Here is an 11,523-nt window from a genome sequence, read left to right as displayed (position 1 = left end):
TTTAAAAAATTTATTCGGATAGCTAAATGGTGATTATATCCATCTAAAGATGAAATTAAAATACATTCTGAGAAGTGGAATTAGGGGCTGAAGGATGTATTATTTATTCTACGGTTTATCCCCGTCGATTTATTACACCTTGGACGCGGGTACACGTTTTTTTATATAACAAACGTAGAACAAACTATATAAGAACATAAGGCCTCGATGACCAAAATGCTAAGAACAAATTAAGAACCTTTTAAGGCTTTGGAGACTCTAAAACACCCGATTTCTTAGAAAAACGCAAGAAAAATACCCACAAAATGACAAAAATAAGAACATATTAAGAACATTTTCAGGCTTAAATCTGAAAAAGTTAAGAACATCCGAAGGCTTCAAAAATTTTGGATGTTCTTATTAAAAAAAACGTGTATAACCCTAGACAATCGTCAAGTTAATGCCTTGGACACCAAAATCCCTCTTAAATGTAAATTCATCAAGTTTATTCACTACCTTTTGGACTATTCATCCTATGCAACCCCCAAAAAGCCAAAATGTTATCGTAGAAAACTTCTCAGTTGGAGTTTCCCATGACGTTACCTGAGAGTTATTCTTTGCGATTTTTTTAGTGATAAAAATTAATTTTTAGAATTTTAAGGAACATTATTTTCTACTGTAGTAGGTATTTTAAAAGAAAAGTTAAATTTTATAGAATTCAAGTCTTTTATATTTTTTATGTCCCATTTTATAGATTTGTATGTAAGTAAAATAATCAACTTTGTTAATAGATCTTATGAATTACCGCTGTATTTTCTAATTTTTTACTATTTTTCCATTTTCTTCACACTTTATGTAGTTATTGCATTCGAATAAAATGAAGATAATTAATGATGCACTTATAATTTCACTTACTTGCCTCTATCAGCTTAGGAATTGGTGCCTTTTGTTCTTTCATTACATGTTTTTATTTAAGCTTTTTACTTTTCTCAACTTCAGTTGAGCTACAATCTGTCTGTCTGTCTGTCTGTCTGTCTGTCTGTCTGTCTGTCTGTCTGTCTGTCTGTCTGTCTGTCTGTCTGTCTGTCTGTCTGTCTGTCTGTCTGTCTGTCTGTCTGTCTGTCTGTCTGTCTGTCTGTCTGTCTGTCTGTCTGTCTGTCTGTCTGTCTGTCTGTCACAAAAACTTTAGGGCAGCCTGGAGACTTCAAAAATGCTTGGATTTGGCTGAAATTTGGCACACTTGTTTCTTGGGTGAATATCTGGGGGTGTTTTTTTCATTTTTCAAAAATTTTGATTTTTGGGACCTGGGGACGAGTTTTTCTCCAAAACGAGGCTAAAACTTTGGGGCAGCCTGGAGACTTCAAAAACTGTTCGATTTAGCTGAAATTTGGCACACTTGTCCCTTGGGTGAATATCTGGAGGCATTTCTTTCATTTTTTGAAAATTTTGATTTTTGGGGCCTTGGGACGAGTTTTCGTCAAAACGAGGCTAAAACTTTGGGGCAGCCTGGAGACTTCAAAAATGGTCGGATTTGGCTGAAATTTGGCACACTTGTTCCTTGGGTGAATATCTGGGGTTCTTTTTTTCATTTTTCAAAAATTTTGATTTTTGGGGCCTGGGGACGAGTTTTTCTCCAAAACGAGGCTAAAACTTTGGGGCAGCCTGGAGACTTCAAAAATTGTTCGATTTGGCTGAAATTTTGCACACTTGTTCCTTAGGTGATTATCTGAGGACGTATAGGACGTATTTCTTTTATTTTTCAAAAATTGTTAATTTTTTGGGCATGGGGACGAGTTTTCGTCAAAACGAGGCTAAAACTTTGGGGCAGCCTGAAGACTTCAAAAATGGTCGGATTTGGCTGAAATTTGGCACACTTGTTCCTTGGGTGAATATCTGGGGGTTTTTTTTCATTTTTCAAAAATTTTGATTTTTGGGGCCTGGGGACGAGTTTTTCTCCAAAACGAGGCTAAAACTTTGCGGCAGCCTGGAGACTTCAAAAATTGTTCGATTTGGCTGAAATTTTGTACACTTGTTCCTTACAGCACCTGACCCCGAGAATGTAGTAAACCCCGAGAATGTAGATTTCTCATTTTCAAGGATTGTAGCCTCAACGATAGTTCAACTTCATAAAAAGTTGTTTCAGGCCATACTGTTACATATTACTTATTATTTCTAGACATGAAATTTTAACTTGAATTAATTTTTTCCAACGGAAATCTGAATCGAAGTTGATTGGATACTACCCGAATTGAGACATTTTTTAAATAAATCCTCTCTAAATCGAAATCTATTGGAATTAAGTTATGATGATAGGGTATTTTCTTATTCCTAATGAACTAAGGAAATGGGGAAAATAGTCCATTTCAATATTTATTGTTCTAAGTTAGATATTTTGACGAAAATGTTTGACCTACCTTTTGGGGTTAGCTGACCTACAATTTGGGGGCCTTCATAACCTGACATGAAAAGTCTGTCAAATTATATAAAACTTGTTTCTTGTACTTTCATTACATGAAAGTACTACCTGAGAGATGATTAATGTTGACATTTTGAGCTTTTACGACGTGTCCCAGACCTACTGGGACCCAAGCCCAATCAGAAGATTTGCCTAAGTTTGGAACAATAGAATTTCCATCCCCATTGGGACTTTAGTAAAAAAAATTTTGTCCCGCTGTGGGAAAAAGTTCCACTGGGGCTGTGAGGCAGGGGTGTTGTTACATTATTTACATAATTTAACACAAAATTTTCAACCTACAAAATAAAAACAATTTTCATGTCTCTTCTTTTCGTCCTTTCTTTTACTTTTCCTCATTTGTAGCACGATAAAATTAATATCTTTGTTAAACTTTTGTCAGGGTATATTTATAAATCATAAATTTCACTTAGAGAACAATAATTTCCGATGAATACTAAAATTCCGCTCTCAACAACCAAATCTTTTCACCTACATTTTGGGGGTTAAAAAGCGAAAAAATTCAATTTTCAGAATAACAAAGTGCTCTTTAGAATATTGTTTTGGCACAAAATATTTCTAAAATTTGCTGTTATAATTAATCAAATTGAAAAAATATCAACATTTTACTATTACTAGATTTAAAGCCATAAAACCAAACCTACATTCTGGGGGTTATAACGAAAATGGGAGTCAACTTCAAGGACCAAAACAATTAGCCTATCTATCACAAGTAATGAAACTAACCCCTGGGAAAGGATTTTGGGAGTTCAAAATTTCTTTGAAAACATTCAATGTTTTCTAAAATGCAAATCTACATCTTTCAGGTCTGATTCAAAATTCACCTACATTCTCGGGGTCAGGTGCTGTAGGTGATTATCTGAGGACGTATAGGACGTATTTCTTTTATTTTTCAAAAATTGTTAATTTTTTGGGCATGGGGACGAGTTTTCGCCAAAACGAGGCTAAAACTTTGGGGCAGCCTGGAGGCTTCAAAAATTGTTCGATTTGGCTGAAATTTTGCTCACTTGTTCCTTGGGTGAATATCTGGGGTTCTACAATTGGGCCTATGATTAGTTTGAAGGCACTGAAGTTGAGCCCAGTGCGTTGCGCACGTTCGACTATATAAGCATATCTAGGCTCATTTATGAAAGAGGTTTAAGCATATGTTAAGCACCAACTTAAGCCTATTCCGCGATTTCTGTTTTTTTTTGCTGGAATTTTCCGAACCAGTTTTTGGATTTTCATATGCTTATAAAAAAACGTGTTCATTGCTCGCCATTCATTCCTAGATTCTTTGTCTTTCTCTCTGCTGTTGGCTGCGGAAGTCTAGTGCCTTTCCTAATTGGATCTGTCTATTTCAAAGGTGGTCTTTTTACATTGAATCCCCCTTTATATGCTTTGAATGATGCACTATTCACTGGTCAACTGTCTTCATGTCCAAAATACTTCAGGCGTCTACCGTGAAAAGCACAGGTCAAAATCATATATTGACGCTGTGCCGACGAATCGAGATTCTATTCATCGCGCAATCAACGAAGACAAAAGTAACCATGACGACCATCCAAGATCTTGGATGAAGTTCAAAGTTGATATTTTTATCCCCGTCGTTGAAAACACTGATAAAAAATATCATCAATGCTTTGCAGTGAGTCAATGATAGAGAATCATAACATAAAGTCTGTCTATTATTTCTATTCAATTAAAAGTGACATTTCCATAATTAATAGTTTAGTAATTACTGTTATACATTTGGCGATCATGTAAAAGATTTCTTTCGAAAGAAACTCACTTCGATTACACTTGAAGGTTTCTGGGGAATTCGTAAATAGTATACTGATACGGTCTGCTAGACATTTATAAGGTAATATTTGCTCTTCATCTTTGATTCTTTCTACAGTGATTAGATTGACACATGCGCGATAAAATTTCTATTATTGGTCTTCAGAGGTTAATATATTCTTTGAAAACTTAACCTCTGATACTCCAGCCCCAGTGGAAAATCTGGTAAAAATTTCGTCCCCGGTAGGAAAATACTTTGGAATTTCAGCCCCACTGGAAAATTGACTTAGATTTCATCCCCACTCGAAATTAAATGTTTAAAAATTGCGCTCCAAAACCATCCCCACTGGATTTTTCTAACTTTTGAACAATAGAACTTCTATTCCCATTGGGATTTCAATAGGAATTTTAATCCCCACTGAGAAAAAAAGTTCCACTGGGGCTGTGAGACAGGGGTGTTTTTATGAACAGGTTGCTAACGAATACTGGTATCGGCTGGTATTTCGAAGGCGCTAGCGAAGGCTTACTCTGAGGATTGATGCGCAGACAGATTTATAATTTGTTTTGTTTTTTCATTTTAAAGGACATTTAAAATAGTATTAGGTACTGCTGATGTAAGACTTTTCCGGTATTTTTCCAACAAAAGATATGTAGCCTGTATTCCACTGAACTAATAGTTTACAGGGATTAGGGTTTCTTGAAAACCATTTTTATATTATCACAATTACCTGCTTTAAGGGCTCTGGATATACCCAATTTTTGTGAAAAATCAATTTCAGAATTTGAAGATAAAACCTCATGTTTTCGCTTCTTTGACATGTTTAAGAACAAACTGCTTTTGAAAAAATGTATTTAAGTAATTACATTATTGCCCCCGCAAGGAGCGTAGCGACTGAGGAGGCACTCATAGCTTCACGCAATATATTGGACTGGAATCTCGATTTTTTGCGAATTGTTTTTGTTTTTGTGTTTGCGTCGTAATCGGCTTTCCGGCCAATTAAGTGTTCCGCAAAAATATGGCGGTAAATTATACAGCGGTAAATGTTATACATATTTTCATATTACGTTATATGCTATTACCATTATTGCGTATTATATTACATTTTATTAGTTTCGATTTAGCATTGAAAAGCTGAAGCGAGTGTTATAAATGCAAATTATAGAAAAAGTATAGTGATTACACCATAACACGAATTACAATATTACTTGTGCAAATCAAAACAAACAAAATGGCAGACTGGTTATGATGATGAGCTGATTCGTTGACTGGAAAAAGTGTTTTGTATGTCAAATTTTGTTTCTTGTCTTTCAAACTGAATACTAAATACTGTAATTTAGTCAGAAGTTTATTTCAGCAATGATTTCAATTCTTTTTCTGGAATCTTTAAAGAAGTTTGCTCAAGTTTTCAAATGTACATTTGATATTTTTGTTCAAACTGTAAATTTATCTTTGTCGTTATTATATTAATAACTAGCTTTATTGTTTATAGAGCTTCTTGAGCTTTAAAGACCATCATATGGTCGTAACTCGAGAAAGTCCTTCTTAACTTGGTAAAACAAGATACCGGCAAAGTACAAAAAAGTTGAATGTGCACGTGAGTAAAGTTGAATCCAAAAGTGGTTGAATGTCAATCAATATTTTTTTTTGGTCTTCAAAATAGATTTACCTCACTTAGAGTGTTTTCACTGTTTGTGTGGTAAATCTATTTCAAAAGCCTGAAAAAAGTTCGTTTACATTCGTTTAACTTTTGCATGCGCACGTTCCACTTTTTCATGCAGTTGTGATAGAGGCCGTCCATATAGTCCATTCATATAACAGGAACACCATAAAGTGAGAGTATATAGCTAAAAACTCAAAAAGTCTAGCTTCCTGAAGGCCCGTCTCTTCATTGTCTGCGCTGCAATCATATCTTAATGGCTTCAATCCTTTCAGCTTGGAGAAAAGATTGCATCATGAAAAAGTACTATGCACTTGAAAAAAAATTAGGCACATTTCAACTTTTCGACTGTACGCCTGAATGGACCGCAATGACATTCCTTTATTTTTCTTTTGACTGCAATCACAGCGTACGCAAGTGGAACCCGGGCCTTAACTAGGATTGGTCTATTTCAGATGGCGCAGAACTTTTTGATAAATTTTATACGCAGTATCATCTTTATCATCTTACTATTGTTTATTAGACAAAGTAGCAATAGAGAGTTGTTGAAATATATAGCAGCCAATGAAAAATAAACAAGCTATTTCTGATTGGTTACCTTGTTGATTTATTCACCGCACCGCTATATATTTTGCCTACAATCTAAGATGTCTGCAGCATTATCGGAAAAGGTCTATTTAGTGAATGATCATGACATATATTGTTGTAAGAAAAAACAAACAAACAAGGAGATGTGAAAGTCAGTAAGATAATGATACCATGATTTTCGAAATATGTTTTTGAGAAGCTTTTCCAGCTTTTCCTTGAATTTCATTAAATTGTCAAGCTGCATGAATTCTTCAAGTATTTTGTTAATGGAATATGATTTTTTTTCAATCAATTAATAACTCAACAGGCAAATTAAGGCACGTCCAAATTTTCCGTAATTTTTTTTCACCAGTTCCACCTGTCAAACCATATCACTTCATACATCAAAAGAAGCGTATTAAAGTGCAGATCACCAGACTTGCTGTTTTAAAATTAATTTTTACACCAAAAAAAAGATATTAGGAAAAAAGCAAAAAATGCTGATGTCAGCAAACTGTTTCTTGAATAACTCCAGTTTGGCTGATGGTATTAACATGAAATTTGGACCAAAGCTGCAAATCGTTAAAATGATAATTTTAAATCAAAATTTTTTTTCAAATATTGCTGATGTCAGCAGAAATCAGCAATATACGAAATATTGCAATTAATGCTGACGTCGCAAAAAATTTCAAATTATTTTTATTTCAAAATGATCTTTTTAATGTTGTGCAACTTTGGTCCAAATTTCATGTTTACACCATAGCCAAACTGAGTTATTTAAGAAACAAGTTTTGCTGACGTCAGCATTTTTTTTTTGCTTTTTTTTCCTGATATCTTTTTTTTGGTGTAAAAATTAATTTTCAAACAGCAAGTCCAGTGATCTTCACTTCAATACGCTTCTTTTGATGTATGAAGTGATATGGTTTGACAAGTGGAACTGGTGAAAAAAAATCAAGGTATATTTGAAAGATTCGGACATGCCTTAAGTTGCCTGAGATAATTAAATCAATCAATTATTCCTGATTATTTTTATTAAAAGCTTTATAACTGCATGACATGACCTTTCTGTGGGGGCATTTAGTGAAAGCTATGACTAGTGAGTAATTAAGGAATAAGTGTGACATGGACCTTAATAAAACGTCATAACGACGCTATTCATATACTTTTCACAAAAAAAGCCTAATATCCTTGGGGAAATCATTTTATTGTTTGAAACTTTTTTTAAGTTGTGTTCGATAAAAATCAAGAAAACAAAAATTTTTGTTCAATTTATTGTAAAAGCTTTTCGACTATCGTCATCGTCAGTACAGTAAAAAATAAATATTTTTTTAAGTTAATGGCAAATAATTTCTTTATTCAGATTTTTTCGGAAAAATTTTCTATTTGGCTACATCCCAAGTAATAGCTGTTTTCGTATGGAAATTTAGTGTGGAGAAAATTGCCAAAAATGAGGTTTTTTGGAGATTTTAAAGGGAAGATACTTCCACAAAAATTTTCCGAAATTGTACTTTTAGATACTAAATAGATACATCACCTGAACCAAAAAAAAATCCAAAATGTTTGATTTTTACCGAGATTAGGGCTTTGAAAGGTGAAATACTCTTCTTCGAAAAACTCTTCGTTTTCTTCTTCATTTAATTTTTTCATTTCAATTTTTCGATTTTTAAATTCTAAAAAGGTAGGTTTAACAGGACGTATAAAAAAAAGTTATACATTAATACACGTTTTTTTTTTATAAGAACAAACTATATAAGAACATAAGGCTTCGAGGCCCAAAAATTTAAGAACATTCTAAGAACATTCTAAGGCTTTGGAGACTTAAAAACATGCATTTTCTTAAGAAATTACATCAAAATGCTCAAAAAATGCTGAAAATAAGAACATTTTAAGAACATTTTTAGGCTTCAAATCTAAAAAACTAAGAACATCCGAAGGCTTCAAAAATTTTTGACGTTCTTATAAAAAAAAAACGTGTATTTTTAAAATGCAGAGATTGCCATTTAAGTTGGTGTAAAATCGAAAAATTGGGTATATCCAGAGCCCTTAATTGGTGCATATTGTATAGCAGCTAAAATTGTTAGGCTTTAGAAACGACATAAGTAACACATGCTGAACCACTTCATGCATATGCCAGCTTTCTGCTTTCTAACCACAAAAATTTTGTTATTATTTTTGACGTCAATATTTTCTCAAAAAACAAAAGTAAAATTGTGAAATTTCACCATTCATCGTAGATTGCTTTTTGTTGTTTTCCTACTTTAAAGTTAAAATTGACCACAATAGTACTTTGTTTACTTCACCAATATAATCCAATAAAAAACTCGTTATGATGCTAAAAGATCGACCAAAAAGCATTTTTTAATGATTTCAAAAATTATTTTACCTTGAAACTCTTTCAGTTAGTCTGGGTTTTTTTTTAAATTGCCAGCAGGCCAAACTGGACAAATCAAAAAATACGAAAAGCAGCTGGTGGTGAGGCAATCTTTTTCCGATGTGTTCGAGAGTATGTTTGGCTCCGTGAACCCATCAGCTAGAAATGTTGATGTATTAGATGAATAGGGAATATAATCAAAAACATCTGATGTGTTTTTATCGTCTATAAGTAACCCTAAAGCTTCAGAACACACTACAAGATATGGGTAGAACCAAGAAGAAATCGATATGCTCTTTTTGCCTAGTGAAAACATTCATTCTTCAAGTCAATATACCATATCAAGTTGCTCAGCTTAAATGTTTATAAGAGTGCTCAACCGAGGGAGCGTTTCATATCATCAAGAAAGAAACAACTGCATTTTCTTCAGTACTTTGAGTTTCATGTCTTTACACGACAATCATCAGCTGCTAATTCAAGTACAAGTAAACACAAGTAAAAGTAAGGGTGTGACCGCAGTCGGAGGCGACCCGAAGGCTCCTCTTTCGATAGCTATCTGGGGAGGGCGCCACTCTTTCTCCCTGGATTGCTCCACTTACCCTTGATTCTTTTTCTCAATTGCTGAGCACCAAGCAGAGAGGTATCAAGTACCATTTTTGAAATCTTTGGTATGAACCGGCTGATAGTTGAACCCACAACCTTGCGCACCGTAGCTGGATGCTCTACCACTGCACTACGGTCGCTTAAGTAACGCTCAAGTAAATATAGGCAAAATGTTTTTTGCTAGAGTTTTAGAAGATATTCAAGCATTGAGTAGTAATAAGTTTAGGGAAAAAATAGAGCGCTAAACGGTTCCTGAAAATCAGGACACGATAAGAAAATTGTCTTCTGGAAGATAAGAACACATATTTCTAAAAAGTTTCCTCTCCGGCTGCTTCTGAAAATAGTACAGCAGCGTAGACTAACGTTATAATATATGGAAAAGCTAATTCTCAGCTGCCAAATGAATCCCAAAGGGGATTTGAATAAATAGGAGATTGGAAAGGATTTCAAATTTCAATAAACTTGGTTTCCTCCTTGTGAAAATACGAAATTTGATTGGTGGCCTATTAAATTTTCGTTCGTCGTCGTGATTTTACCGATTTACTTAACTTCACTACGTATTGCACTCGAATATACAGGAGAAGGTAGCAATTTTTTCAATAAAGCAATTCGTCTTTTACTACCTTTCAAGTGTTTCAAGTAGTCAAAGGTTTTGTTGAAAACAAAATAATGTTGAAATTTGGCTTAAACATGCGTATTTTTGGCAGCAATTTCCGATCTAAGATTCCTTTTATTGAAAGTTTGGTCAACTTAAAAGCAGTTTTTTTAACAATTTAGTGTTGTTGACAACCTCGTCAAGATTACATATCCTTGGTATCGAATTTTCACCAACTTGACCGAATTCTAAGTTTCTTTTCTCCTGTATATTTGCAGATGAAATCTAGACAAAGTTGGGCTAGAGGATGGACAGAAGCCTAACTTATATTCTTACAGTGCACTGTCTCAGGTTTCAACTTGTACGCATAAAAAATCTCAAAAGGGCAGAGGCAAAAATTATATAAACAAGTGAAATATAATTATTCATACTAAACCCTACGGAAAACTTAAACTTGACATTTCAATTGGACATTTTCTATTGTTTGCATGAATATCTTTCCAACGTAAAATTGTGTAAGATATTTTGTTCATTCATTTCAGCTCAAACGATATCAAAGTTATTATCCATCTTCAAAGAATTACCATCAAAGTATCATGGTTATCCAAAGATCAGTAAGACACACCCCAAATCTGACATTTGACCCTTTTTCATACGGGGGGGGGCTACTTAGGCAAAATGAAGGGTGTTGTTTTTACACACTAGCAAATCTCTCTAAGGGTAACAAAAAAACCAATTTACTCTATGAAAGGGTCAAAAATTCACAAAAATCAAAATTCCCCCTTCTAAGGATCCCAAATACGTCAATTCTTTTTCTCTCTAAGGGACGATTTTCGATTTTTGGCTCAGACATACCCAGCACCTCGCAAACCTTGTACTCCCTCCGTGTTTTATCTTTCTCCTCTTATGTCGTAGTAGCTCCACCTATGTATAGATCAAGGGAAATAATCTAATTGCCAAAACTTAGTTTAATGTGAGATATCTCCGTTGGAAAATTAGCTCTTTGAACTCTTACTTACTGCCGTTAAGTGTAAGTGGGAGGCGCAGTTTAAAAATCACTTTAAAAATACTTGGATGAATTCGATGTTGCTATCAAGTGATAACATGATGTCATTCAATCTCTTTAGATTGGTAATTGAGATAGTAGCCAAAGTCTCACGGTTTTCTGTATGGTACTTGAGAAAGACATGAATGAAGCAATCGAACGGTAGATGGCTTGGTTAATATTTTCTAAAAGGCAAGAAATCTTCATTTTTTGGTTTACTTCAGTGCTGTTATTTTCAATTTATTGATATCATCAACTGCCTTGTAGGCTGCTGGCATCCACTAACGAATTCGTGCTTCTTTTATACTACCCGTAGTTGTGTAGAGGTCTGCGACTTCAGACTGACTGCCTCGTAACTCCGTAAAGTGATCTGTTACCAAAATTGTACACTGGAAATATTCCAACTTAGAGTAAGAAATCTAGCCTGATCAACTTCTTTGATTCTTTCGATATTAGTGTAATTGTATATGA

The sequence above is a fragment of the Clytia hemisphaerica genome, unplaced genomic scaffold (genome assembly GCF_902728285.1).
Source record: "Clytia hemisphaerica strain Z4C2 unplaced genomic scaffold, Clytia hemisphaerica genome assembly, whole genome shotgun sequence".
NCBI lineage: Eukaryota > Metazoa > Cnidaria > Hydrozoa > Leptothecata > Clytiidae > Clytia > Clytia hemisphaerica.
This window is presented reverse-complemented; position numbering follows the sequence as displayed.